At 42.3% G+C, this 14799-nt stretch overlaps 1 pseudogene; it reads left to right on the forward strand.

Moving 5' to 3' along the window:
• The first annotated feature begins 2171 nt into the window (after positions 1–2171).
• Positions 2172–4549, forward strand: LOC129085733 (aryl hydrocarbon receptor nuclear translocator-like; annotated as a pseudogene).
• The last annotated feature ends 10250 nt before the right edge of the window (positions 4550–14799 follow it).

The raw sequence follows: 14799 nt of genomic DNA on the forward strand, positions 1-14799 counted from the left end.
TACAGAAGGCAACTTCTACTCAGTTTTCAGAGCTTCTCCTATGTCTGCAGTTTCTTAAAAATAATCATATTAAAATAATCAGTACTCCAAAAAAGACAAGTTCTGGGATGGTAAATTCTGCTCCCCTACACTAACAATGAACAAGTTCTTTTAAAATTAGATAAAGGTTACAGACTACTAATTACTCTGATACCTTGAAAGTTATTAAATAAATGCAAGGTAATTTATAAGCATTTTTAATTAAATATCATTTAGCAATTTACCTTTTTTTATTGTTTTGTCACTAGCCACAATAATTAGGTTAAGCAATAATTCAACCTAAGTTATTGCTATGTCAATATATTTAATACTCATAAATTATAATTTGCAAAATATATTATATTTAATATATTTTCTTTCATCTTTTTTCCAATTAAAAGCTATATATTTTCCAAATACCCTTTTAGCAATTAGAAAAGCTAGCAGTTAGAAAAACACTTCTATTTGTTATGCATAATAAGCCACATATAAACCAATGTTTTGGACTTTGAAAGTTGCTCTATTAAAATGACTATTTACATATCAAATATTCTTCAAACTAAGTGACTAGATCATTAACTTCAGTATTCTTGAGAACTACGTGATTGGTTCTTATATTAGTTAGTTATATTATTTTCTTTGTTTATGAAATGTTTTGACAAAGTTTTTCCATAGCAATTAAAAGTGCAGGGTATCTGTGCAATTTTCTCCTTTGTGAATGACTCTACAGTGATATAAAAATCAGGAGAATGATCAAAACTGTATACATATCCTGAGCCCACACCTTATTACACCACACCCCAAACACTCCCTGACTAACATCTATATCACCTTCACAGGATTGGATCTGAACTCTACACTTAGATTTCTCAATCTCTGCTGAAGGATTTCAAGCAACAGAGAGGTTTCATTTCAAGTATGAACAGAATTGCTATCCACAGTCGGATTTGGAACATAAACTAAGTCTCTTGTATAACTAGTTAATGTGACAACTTAGAGTTTTCTTGGGTTTTTGCTTCTGTACCAATTATTCTTAGTTTTCATGTTTTACCATTTCATTCAATTTTTTGTTTTATTTTAAAACTACCGAGATGTAAAGTCACCGTAAGAAGACAGACCTTGCATTCTAGTAGTTCCTGATTTCAGCAAGTATGCATCTTCTTCCAATCTTCTTTTTCAATTAAACTGAGTGGAATTATGTGTTCTTATATGTGTTGTGTGATAAGGATAAATAAATAGTAAGGAAAAGAGGCCTCAATTATTTGCAAGGCAAAAATTTTACCTCTAGATAAATGTATGGCTCTAATAATTCTGTCTTAAAGTCTTAGTTTCCTTGTTTGCTATCTTTAAAGCTCATTTTTCATTCTTTTCTACACTAAGGAGACAAAATAAAATTTTGCCAACCTTTTGAACCCTGCATATACTATCCTGACCCTGAGACTGGGACTTCTCCATTCACTCAATTTGTCTGTATCATCTCGAGCACTATTTCTTTGAAGATCTGTCTTCTAAAACCAGAGCATTCAGTCCACCTCTATTTTAGCACTTTGCCCACTTCTAAATACTTTGTTATTCATAATTATATGTTTCACAGGAGCATCCCTGCCTAATCTGTTTCCCTTACAGGTGATTGCCCAAGTCTGTCACAGGCCTCCAGAGAAGTGATCAGTAATAGTTTTGTCCTCAATGGTGTGGCAACACCGCTGGGACTTGAAGTGGTTTTAATTCTCCTCCCCAAACTGCCATTATTACTCTTCTAAGTATTAGGAGACAAAAATAGTAATTAGATAAAAATCTCATGGAAAGTATGAGTACATGAATCACTGAAAAACAATATGATATTTAATGATCTGTTACATACAGCGTGTGAAAAACCTTTGCTACCCCACACAACAGATTCAAGAGAAATCATCTCTCTCCCATCCTCACCTCAAGTATCACCATAATGCCTTCTACAAAATGGTTCCAGTCCCACAGTCGAACATTGAGTAACCCAGCCATTTCTTCCCCTTGTCTGTTTGCAAATATTAACTTCTGCTTCTAGAAGTGTTACTGTATCTAGGCAAAGCTGATAGCTTTTTATATCCATTCCATGACCTCAAAAACTGGATCTTACAAACACCTTTGTAAAAGGATATGGTATCCAGGGGACGGCGGTGGCACCTACGGCTACGGCGGCAACTACTGCTAAACCTGAAATGACATCAGATGTACCATCACTGGGTCCAGCCATTGCCTCTGGAAACCCTGGGCCTCTGATTCAAGGTGGAGGAGCCATTGTCCAGAGGCCTATTAAGCGGCAACCACAGTTGGATTTTGATGACGATGACGAAGGGAACAGTAAATTTTTTAGGTGTGATGATGATCAGATGTCTAATGATAAGGAGCGGTTTGCCAGGTCGGATGATGAGCAGAGCTCTGAGGATAAAGAGAGACTTGTCAGGGAAAATCACAGTGAAATTGAATGACGACAATGGAACAAGATGACAGCCTACATCACAGAATTGTCAGAAATGGTACCCACCTGTAGTGCCCTGGCTCAAAAACCAGACAAGCTAACCATCTTACACATGGCAGTTTCTCACATGAAGTCCTTGCGAGGAAATGGCAGCACATCCACTGATGGCACCTACAAACCATCTTTCCTCACTGATCAGGAGCTGAAACACTTGATCTTGGAGACAGCAGATGGCTTTCTGTTGTGAGTCAGGCTGGGTGGTATATGTCTCTGACTCAGTGACCCCTGTTCTGAACCAGCCACAGTCTGAATGGTTTGGTAGCACACTTTATGATCGGGTGCACCCAGACAATGTGGACAAACTTTGTGAGCCGCTTTCCACTTCAGAAAACACCCTGATAGGGCGTATCCTTGATCTGAAGACTGAAACCGTGAGAAAGGAAGGTCAGCAGTCTTCCATAAGAATGTGTATGGCTCGAAGAGATCATTTATTTGCCGGATGAGGTGTGACAACAGCTCTTTGGAGCCAGTTTCAATGAATAGACTTGGTTTTCTGAGGAACAGATGCAGGAATGGACTTGGCTCAGTGAAGGATGGGGAACCTCACTTCGTGGTGGTCCACTGCACAGGCTACATCAAGGCCTGGCCCCCAGCAGGTGTCTCCCTCCCAGATGATGACCCAGAGGCTGGCCAGGGAAGCAAGTTTTGCCTAATGGCCATTGGAAGATTGCAGGTAACTAGTTCTCCCAACTGTACAGACATGAGTAATGTTTGTCGGCCAACAGAGTTTATCTCTCGACACAACATTGAGGGAATCTTCACTTTTATGGATCACCGCTGTGTGGCTACTGTTGGCTACCAACCACAAGAACTCTTAATAAAGAATATTGTAGAATTCTGTCATCCTGAAGACCAGCAGCTTCTAAGAAACAGCTTCCAACAGGTGGTGAAATTAAAAGGCCAGGTGCTGTCTGTCATGTTCTGGTTCCAGTCCAAGAATTGAGAATGGCTCTGGATGAGAACCAGCTCCTTTACTTTCCAGAACCCTTACTCAGATGAAATTGAGTACATCATCTGTACCAACACAAATGTGAAGAACTCTAGCCAGGAACCTCGGCCTACACTGTTCAACACAATCCAGAGGCCACAGTTAGGTCCCACAGCTAATTTACCCCTGGAGATGGGCTTGGGGCAGCTGGCACCCAGGCAGCAGCAGCAGCAAACAGAATTGGACGTGGTACCAGGAAGAGATGGACTGTCCAGCTACAATCATTCCCAGGTTCCCGTTCAGCCTGTAACAACCACAGGAGCAGAACACAGCAACCTCCTTGAGAAGACAGATGGTCTCTTTGCACAGAATAGAGATCCAAGATTTTCATAAATCTATTCCAACATCAATGCAGATCAGAGTAAAGGTATCTCCTCCAGCACTATCCCTGCCACCCAACAGCTATTCTCCCAGGGCCACACATTCCCTCCTACCCTGTGGCTGGCAGAGAATTTCAGAAATAATGGTCTAGCCCTCCGGTAACCATCGTCCAGCCATCAGCTTCTGCAGGGCAGATGTTGGCCCAGATTTCCCGCCACTCCAACCCTACTCAGGGAGCAGCCCCAACTTGGACCCCTCGTACCCACCCAGGCTTCTCTGCCCAGCAGGTGGCCACCCAGGCTACAACCAAGACTCATTCTTCCCAGTTTGGTGTGGGCAGCTTTCAGACTCCATCATCCTTTAGCCCCATGTCTCTCCCTGGTCCTTCCACTGCATCACATGGCGCTGCTGTTTATCCTACCCTCACCAGCCGTGGATCCAACTTTGCTCCTGAGACTGGACAGACTGCAGGACAATTCCAGACATGGAAAGCAGAGGGTGTGGGAGTCTGGCAACAGTAACAGGGTCAGCAGCCTCATCATCATTCAAGTTCTAATGAACAACATGTTAAGCAGCCATCAGCACAGCAACCTGGCCAGCCTGAGGTCTTCTAGGAGATGCTGGCCATGCTAGGAGACCAGAGCAACCACTACAACAATGAAGAATTTCCTGACCTAATTATGTTTCCCTCCTTTTCAGAATAGAACTATTGGGGTGAGGACAAAGGGGTTGGGGACAAAAGTCACCATTTGTGTTCAAAAAACAAGTCTTTTTGTAAACAGAATAAAAGTTCCTCTCCCTTCCCTTCCCTCACCCCTAATGTGCACCCCCTTTCACTTATGCCCTTTCCCTTGCCATACCGCCTCTCTGACGTAATTTATAGATGAGATGGCATGAATCCTCAAGGCTTTGGGGACCCTTTGAAAAACTGAGGCTGGGTGAGGTTAAAAATACCTTTCCTTATGGCTCCTGACCAGAAATTTGTACAGAGATGACTTGTACAAGGATTAAGGGGCAGGTTACAGAACCTGACATCCACTATTGGCCTTGTACTATGGCTTTTTAGAAAGAAATTAAGAGTGAGAAAGAGAAAAACACAGGTACAAAGATAAAAAAGGAGGAAAAAAGAGAAGATGGTGGAGGAGTGAATGGGAGTCACGCTGACCTCCTCCCAAAACCAAACTGGAATTGCAACTAAATAATGGAGTAATCACCTGGAAAGCAGTGGAGCAACAGTGGGAGAGGAGCCTTGGTGCCGCGGACAGTGGATTCTACTCTCACACATCCCAACGGGTGAGAAGTGCGGTGGAGGCTCAAGAGGGTGGGCTGGTTGCCCACGGGCACTGGCACCAGAGGGACATTGAAAAGGCCAGTTAGCTTCCCCCGAGAAGAACGGGGTCTGAATCATAAACAGGAACCCCTAAACTACAGCAGCTAAAGCCATAAAAATACAGACAAAACACAACCCCAAAAAGCTTAGGGACGCTTTCTGCCAGAGACAGGTGGCTGGGGATACAAAGAGACACTTAAAGGGCCAATGCAAAAATTGCAGTGGCCACCACCGTCCTTGATCTCTGGGTAGAGGCGGCAGCAGGGTAGGCTGGTGCCTGGGAAAAGACTGGTGAGGAAAACCTTGTGAAGAGAACTGACACGGCGGCTGGAGGAGCCCCAGTGATGGCACGCCTCCCACTCTGCAGCTACCATCTCGCTCAGGCAAAAGGGAATCAATTAACCTGCCTTTTGTGCACTCCGCACACAGCTTGTACGCGTGTGAGCTGCGGGGCTGAGTGCAGACTGGCTGAGAGAGCCCTGAGGAGAGACTGGAGACGGAGGTGTTAGGGAAAGAACAGGAGGAGGAACGGGGAGTCCCGACTCCCTCCCCGTTCTGTAGTCTCCATTGTGGTCTGGAAAGGCACGGCCCCAAAGAGGCAGAAGTGGGGTGTGCAGGAACCAGACTGCCTGAGATTAAAATGCAGTCTACCCAGGGGGTGGATCCTTGGCTGAAGGGGTCACAGAACTGTCCAGAGACCCCTGAGGAGAGACTAGAAACGGAGGCGTTGGGGAAAGAACGGGAGGAGGAACCGGGGAGTGCAGATTCCTTCTCCTTGCCATAGTCTTCATTGCGTGGGAAGAGGCCACACCCCCAAAGAGCCAAAGGCCGAAAAGCACACATAGACACCCCCAAAACACCCAGCGCAGGCACGCACACTTGCGCCGAGTGACTGGCGAGGGTTGGCGAGCGTGTGTGTGACCCGCGCGGGCTGGCGAACGCTTGCACCGGCTGGCAAAGCCTCCGACAGACTGGCACCAATACGGCCTGCGAGGGAGTGCACAGAGCAGCAAGGGCAGGCGTAAATTCACCCGCCCGCATGCGATTGCGGAGCAGCCAACAAAATTAGTAGAGCTGCCCAGAGTCCCTGGAGGAGAGACTAGAGACAGGATTAACCAGAGAGTCCTGGAGCTGACTTCCTCCCATTTCGGTAGTCCGCATTTGGCAATGGCAAGCAACGGCACCTAAAGAGCCAAAAGCGGGGAAAATACACAATAGAAGACCCTAAACTGACAAGAACCGGGAAGCTCGCCAACCAGGGGGGCAGATGAGTACGCGAGGTCGCGAATAAGCCTCCTGGTCTGGGGCAAGCACATGTGAGCCCAGGCAGGCTGGGGATCCTGCCATGCCAGGAGCGCGCTCAAGGAGCCCGCGTGACAGTGCAGAGAGATCCCAAAAAATAGCCCAGCCCTGACCAAAGGGGACACAGAGCTGCTCCAAGCAGGAGTCAGACACAGGCATTAGACTACTGGAAGGCTCAAACAAACAACCCAAGGCCCTATACCATCAACAACAGACATCATCAGATGCAGGCCCAGAAAGAAAAGTAAAGGACAAATATACCTAACACACTCTCACAAAATTGGGAAGAAAAAGAAGTTCTCCCCAAATGAGTGGAAAAGAGGACTCCCCACAGAGAGAGCTAAATTAAATAGAGGCAAGGGAATTATCAGATAGTGAATTGAAAACAGTGGTTCTAAGGAAGCTCGATGAGCTCAGCCAGCTCAAAGATAACTAGGAGAAACAGCAGAGAAACTATCAGGATCTCACAGCAAACTATATCAGCATGGAAAAGGACATAGAAACTATCAAGAAGACACAAGAGGATATGAAGAATACCATTTCTCAATTGAAGAACACAGTAGAAGGAATCCAGAGCAGGCTGGATGAAGCCGAGGATTGAATCAGTGAGATGGAGGACAAGATAGAAAAAGGCTCCCAGAAAGAAGAAGAAATGGAAAAATGGCTCAAAATGAATGAAGAAACATTTAGGGAAATGCAGTAACACAATAATATCCGCATAATAGGGATACCAGAAGGAGAAGAAGAGGAGAAAGGGATAGAGAACCTCCACGAAAAAGTTAAAATGGAAAATTTCCCTACTTTGAGGAGAGAAAGGCTCTCATGGATCCAGGAGGCACAGAGGACCCCACTCAAGAGGGACTCAAAGAGGTCCACTCCAAGACACATCATCATTAAATGGCAAATGTCAAAGACAAAGAGAGAATCCTCAAGGCAGCAAGGGAGAAGGAGAAAGTAACATACAAGGGGGCCCCGATACACCTAGGAGCTGACTTCTCAACAGAAACACTACAAGACAGAAGGGAATGGCAACAAATATTCCAAGCCATGATAGGCAAGGGCCTGCAGCCAAGGCTGCTCTACCCAGCTAGGCTCTCAATTAAAATACAAGGGGAAATACAGAGTTTCCCAGACAAGAGAGGACTAAAAGAATACATCTCTACCAACCAGCACTCCAAGATATGCTAAGGGGACTGGTTTAAGCAGATGAAGGAAAAGAATGAGAGAGAGAGGAACACAGATACAAAGAGAAAACATGAGTAAGTTTCTATCAGTAATATCTCTCAATGTGAATGGACTAAATGACCCAAACAAAAGACACAGGGTAGCTGAATGGATAAGAAAAGATGACCCACACATATGCTACCTACAACAGACCCACCTCAGAGCAAGAGACCTACACAGATTGAAAGTAAAGGGATGGAAAAAAATATTCCAAGTAAATGGGCATGAGAAAAAGGCCAGGGTTGCCATACTTGTATCAGACAAAGTAGATTTCAAAACAAAGGCCATGAAAAGAGACCCAGAGGGGCACTTTATAATACTTAAAGGAAGAATCTATCAAGAAGACATCAACATTGTAAACTTATATGCTCCCAATAGAGGAGCCCCCAAGTATATAAGGAAATTGTTGGACGACTTCAAAAAAGATATAGACAGCAACACACTGATAGTAGGGGATTTCACCACCCCACTGTCAAAAATGGACAGATCTTCCAAACAAAACATTAATAAACATATCGTGGCGCTGAATGACACACTGAATCAAAGAGACATAACAGACATATATAGAACCTTACATCCCAAAGAAGAAAAATACACATTCTTTTCAAATGCTCACAGCAGTTTTTCAAAGACAGACCACATGATACACAAAGCAAGCCTCAGCAAATTCAGGAAAATTGAAATAATACCAAACATTTTCTCGGACCACAAGGCCTTGAAACTCGAAATCAACCTCAAAGAGAAACTTCAAAAACTTGACAACTCATGGAGACTGAACAGTAGACTATTAAACAATGAATGGGTCAATAATGAGATAAGAGAAGAAATCAAAAAATTTCTGGAAACAAATGAAAATGAACAGACAACAGTCCAAAACCTATGGGACACAGCAAAGGCAGTCCTGACAGGGAAGTTCATTGAAACACAGGCCTACCTAAAAAAGATAGAAACATTTCAAATAAAATATCTAACACTATAACTTCCGGAATTGGAGAAACAACAACAAATAAATCTCAGAGCAAGTAGAAGGAAGGAAATAGTCAAGATTAGAGCAGAACTGAATGACATAGAGACAAAAAGAATAATTCAAAGGAACAACCAATCCAAAAGTTGGTTCTTTGAAAAGATAAATAAAATAGACAAGCCTTTAAGCAGACTCATCAAGAAAGAAAGGGAGAGAACCCAAATTAATAATATCAGAAATGAAAGAGGAGAAATAACTGATACCATAGAAATACAAAGGATTGTCAGAAACTATTATTAACAATTCTATGAGAAGAAATTTGAAAACCTTGATGAAATGGACAAATTTTTAGAAAAGCATAATCTTCCACACTGAAGGAGGAAGAAACAGAAAGCTTGAACAGACCGATAACAGATGGGGAAATTGAAGCAGTAATCAAGAAACTCCCGGTACACAAAAGACCAGGGCGAGACGGCTTCACAGGAGAATTTTACAAAACATTTAAGGAAGAGCTAACCCCTTTCCTTCTCAGACTATTCCAAAAAATCCAAGAGGAGAAAAGACTCCCAGACTCTTTTTATGAGGCCAGTACCACCCTGATCCCAAAACCAGAATAAGACCCTACATAGAAAGAAAACTCCAGGCCAATTTCGCTGATGAACATAGATGCTAAAATCCTCAACAAAATATTGGGAAACCGCATCCAGCAATACATTCAAAAGATTATCCACCACAATCAAGCGGCATTCATCCCAGGCATGCAGGGATGGTTCAATACACACAAATCAGTAAACGTGATACATCACATAAATAAAAGAAAGACAAAAAGCACATGATCATCTCGACCGACGCAGAAAAAGCATTTGATAAGGTACAGCACCCATTTATGATTAAAACACTCAGCAAAATGGGAATAAATGGGGCATTCCTCAATGTAATAAAGGCCATATATGAAAAACCTACAGCCAACATCATACTCAACGGGCAAAAACTGGAAGCTTTCCCACTGAGATCAGGAACATGACAAGGATGTCTACTTTCACCGCTTCTTTTCAACATTGTATTGGAAGTCCTAGCCACAGCGATCAGACAAGAGAAAGTGATAAAAGGCATCCAAATAGGGAAGGAGGAAGTAAATCTATCATTTTTTGCAGATGACATGATAGTGTACATAGGGAACCCTGTAGACTCTACCAAAAAACTCCTCAACCTAGTAAGTGAATTTGGCAAAACAGCAGGATACATCGTCAACATTCAGAAATGAAAGGCATTTTTGTACACCAGCAATGCAATAGAAAAGAAGAAATCAGAAAAAAAAATACCATTCGATATAGCGAGAAGAAAAATAAAGTACCTAGGCATAAATTTAACCAAAGACGTAAAAGACCTGTATGCAGAAAACTATACAACATTGAAAAAAGAAATTAAGGAAGACACAAATAAATGGAAGCATATACCGTGCTCATGGATTGGAAGAATTGATATCATCAAAATATCCATACTTCCCAAAGCAATTTATAGATTCAACGCAATCCCTATGAGATACCAATGACGTATTTCACAGAAATAGAACAGACTTTCAAAAATTTATATGGAACCATAAACGACCCCGAATAGCCACAGCAATTTTGAGGAAGAAACACAAAGTAGGAGGGATCACAATACCGGACATCAAACTCTACTACAAAACCACTATACTCAAAACAATCTGGTACTGGCACAAGAACAGACCCATAGACCACTGGAACAGAATAGAAAGCCCAGAAATAAACTCAGGTCTATATGGGCAACTAAGATTTGACAAAGGGGGCAGAAGCATAAAATGGAGCCGTAATATCCTCTTCAACAAATGGTGTTGGGAGAGCTGGACGGCTACATGCAAAACATTGAAATTGGATCATCAGCTGACACCATACACAAAAATAAACTCAAGATGGATAAAAGACTGAAATATAAGTCACAACAGAATAAAAGTCATAGAGGAGATCATTGTCAGGAAACTCTCAGATATCCCATGCAGCAATTTTTTCACTGATATGTCTCCTAAAGCAAGGGACATAAAGGAAAGAATAAACATGTGGGACCTCATTAAAATAAGAAGCTTCTGCACGGCGAAAGAAAACTTCAGCAAAATGAGAAGGCAGCCAACTCTATAGGAAAATATATTCGCTAATGATACATCAGATAGAGGTTTGATCTCCAAGATATATAAAGAACTCACTCGACTCCACTCCAGGAAGACAAACGATCCAGTCAAAAAATGGGCAAAGGACCTGGGCAGATGCTTTTCCAAGGAGGAGATACAGAAGGCCCAGAGGCATTTGAAAGGATGCTCAGCATCACTAACCATCAGAGAAATGCAAATCAAAACCACCATGAGGTACCACCTCACACCAGTCAGAATGGCCATCATAAACAGATCCACAAACAACAGGTGGTGGCGACGTTGTGGAGAAAAGGGAACCCTAGTCCACTGTTGGTGGTAATGCAGACTGGTGCAGCCACTATGGAAAACAGTGTGGAATTTCCTCCAAAAGCTGAAAATGGAACTGCCTTTTGATCCAGTGATTCCCCTGCTAGGACCATACCCTAAGAACACCAAAATGCCAATACAAAGGAACCTGTGCACCCCAATGTTCATAGCAGCACAATTTACAATAGCCAAGTGCTGGAAGTAACCTAAATGCCCATCAGTAGATGATTGGATCAAAAAGTTATTGTACATATACACAATGGAATACTACGCAGCAGAAAGAAAAAAAGAACTATTAAAGTTTGCGACAGCATGCATAAAACTCGAGAGCATCATCCTAAGCGATATAAGCCAGTGGGCAAAAGACAAATACCATATGATCTTACCTATAAGTGGAACCTAACCAACAATACAAAGATGCAAGGAAAATAAGACCAGCAACACCAAAAGGAAAAGAAACCAATAGAGACATGAGGGAAGGAGGGAGGGAGGGGGGCGGGGGGAAAAGAAAGGGAGGGGGAAAGTCAAGGAACATATAGCAAAGACTCATGGACAAAACCAAAGGTGGAGAGTTGGGGGAGGGAGGGGGGAAGGAAGGGGCTAAGGAAAGTTGGGGGGGGTTAGGCAGAGACAAATGTATTTGAAAAAATAAATAAATTTATTTTTTTTAAAAAGGAAAAATATATGGTATCCAATACTTGAAGGGTGTGAATTAATACAAAATTTCCTAAAACAAATTGGTACTCTTAAAATTCTCAGACATTTTGATTTAAAAGTCTCAAAATTTCAAAGTCTTCCTAAAGAATTACCATCTGTTTGTACATATCTACAATAACATTCATTGTAATAACATCTATAACATGAAAAATTACGAATAAAAATACTCAACAATAGCATAATAATAACATTTATATGCACATTGTGAAATATTTTTATCATAATCATTACTGAATGTAATTATGTAAAAGAAATACTTGGAATAAAATATTAGATAAGAAAATGCAGCTTCAAAAGTGCATATACAGTGTGGAATTGAGGACTCATAGATACGGACAACAGTATGGTGATTGCTGGGAGGAGGGTGTATAAGGGGACTAAATAGAAATGGAAAGAAATACAAAAAAAAGGAAAGTGATGAGTTACATACAAAAAAAATAAGTGAAAAGAAAATTATTAATTAACAAAAAGGCTAGAAAAATATTTTTAAAGGACTATCAGTCAGATCATGTGTGGCTCTATCAGATCTTAGCATTCATCAACAAAAGTTGTATGAACTTAAACATGGGAGGCCCAGCTGTGGCACTCCCTGTGGCATTCTTACAAGCTGACTGCAGTGTGAATGCACATTGCTAGTGAGCAGGTTTCCACAAGTGAGGCCCGCAGTTCCCTTCTCCCCTCTCTTCCACCCAGTCTTCTGTACCATCCACATCCTCAGTTCATCTCCACTTTCACCATGTTTCCTCTCTGCTCAAACACTTCCTTTGCAATTTCTCAGGATTCTTAGATACAGTATAATAAATTTAACATCTTTATACTTTTAACCCTTCAATTAACTGAATATTGGAAATTTTAAATACTTGTATTGGTACAGAATTGAACCCATGAGGGATGGGTTTGGGGGGCCCAGATACTATTACCAAAACAAACTCCCTTCCCTAGGGTGTCTCTGTCTTAGGTTTGTCTTTGCCTGTCACCAAGTGTTAAGAAACATGGCTCTCCATGCCAGAGTTTGGTGAAAAGGAAAGGAACTATTTATTCAAATATAATACAAGTTTAGAGTAATGGTGGTGTGTTATGACCTTTCAAAGCTGTAGAGGTTCACAGGATTCAGGTAGATGGAAGAATGTTCACAGAGCTGTTGGAATGTCTGACGTGTCTTTATTCAAGGGTTGGCAATCCACTCATACTACAAGCTGTGTGTCCCCACATGTCACACCATGTTTCACCTGTACTCTCTTGTGTATTCCAGTGGGGAGTCCCTACTGCCTTATATACTGAAGACAGACAAAGTTAGCAGGGAGCCAAAACAGGTTGTATAACATAACGAGATTCTGCGCGTGTGAGTGCACTCAAGGCTATGGGAATACTTATCAGGCCCAGTCTCAAGGCTATGAGAACACTACTTACCTTAGTTCCCCAGACATCTGAGTGAGGAAGTCAAATTGCCTCTGTTTACCCTACAGATGGAATGTCACCATTAAATCTCAAAGTCCCTTTAAAATACCCACTAACACACGCAGTCCTGCCTTCCCCTCTTTGCCCAGTCAGGCCAGTCAGGCCAGTAAGGGATAGCATATCTCAGGAAAAGAAATAGAAGTCCGTAGCTCAGCTAGACTCCCAGTTCCTCCCAGTAATCCATACTTAGCTGGGCAGACCTTCCACAGTTCCCAGCACCATCAGCTGTGTGGCAGAGATCTCCAGTTCTTAATCCAAAACCACATGGCACCTCCCCAGGGCCCACCAGCAAGAGTCCTTTCACCTCTTTTCTTCCTACATAGTCTCACATTATTCTCCGCCATCCCTCATGTAGGCCTGCCTTTAGTTTAAATCCCTGCTTAGGATCTCCTCCGTGGCCTCATTTCTGACTTCTCCCACAATCGGCTACACCTGCTACCACTCCAGTATTCTCTGCCTTTCTTGGCTCAGTTATGCCAGGCAGGCATGGCCCTGTGGCATGGAGCAAATCATCTCCAAGCTCCCATGCAGGCGCTCTAATGGAGGAGCTGCCTGTCAGTTACATTATGGGTTAAAGTCATATATATTTTTCTGGCTCCACTCAGGCTGGAAGACTAGTCTGCTGTTGTTGATATGCAAAGTAATTCTCAATGGCCCTGCTCCATGTCTCCCATCCCCCAGCCAACACCCCATTACGAGTTTCCTAGGGCTACTGTAACAAATTACTACAAACTTAGAGGCTTAAAACAACACACATACTACAGTTCTGGAGGTCAGAAATTTAAAATCAGTCTCACAGGTTCATAGGTGTGTCAGCAGGGCTAACCTCTTCTCGATGGTTTTAAGGCCCAACCCTATATCTTTTCCAGCCTCTGGCTGCCTGCGTTCTCTGGCTCATAGCCCTACAGCTCCACCCTCCACTTCCAAGGTCACTGCTCCTCTCTGGTTGTGACCTCGGTCTCCCAATTTCCCTTTGTAAGGACCTTCTGACTTCATTGTGCCCAGGATAATCACCCCATCTCAAGGTCCTTAACTTTATCACATCTTCAAAATCCCTGTATCATGTGAGGTCACATATTTACAGGTTTCAGAAATTAGGATGTGGCTATTATTCTGCCTGCCACAGCATTTCAAAACAGCTAACAATATTTAAACACATTGAAGACATTTTATGTTTATATTAAAAAAATAATCACTCATATCTAATATAATTACTATGAAAATGCACTAACCTCACATCATTTGTAACTGTTAACAGGGGTGGGCTGGCACACTCTTGGATGCATATTCATTGCTTGAGATGGACACATGAAAACTAAGCCCAGTTGACCAGCTGAATCTATAAAAAACAATAACACTCAGAAATTCACATTTATAGAATATCTATATTTGTATCTAGGTAATTTTTTACTGCCTCTTCATGCTTTACTTTCCAAATTTTCTACTAAGTGGATTTTGCTACTTATTAATTAAGAAAGAAGTTTAT

Source organism: Pteronotus mesoamericanus, unplaced genomic scaffold (assembly GCF_021234165.1).
Source record: "Pteronotus mesoamericanus isolate MK-2021 breed Mesoamerican mustached bat unplaced genomic scaffold, CSHL_Meso_final scaffold_31, whole genome shotgun sequence".
NCBI lineage: Eukaryota > Metazoa > Chordata > Mammalia > Chiroptera > Mormoopidae > Pteronotus > Pteronotus mesoamericanus.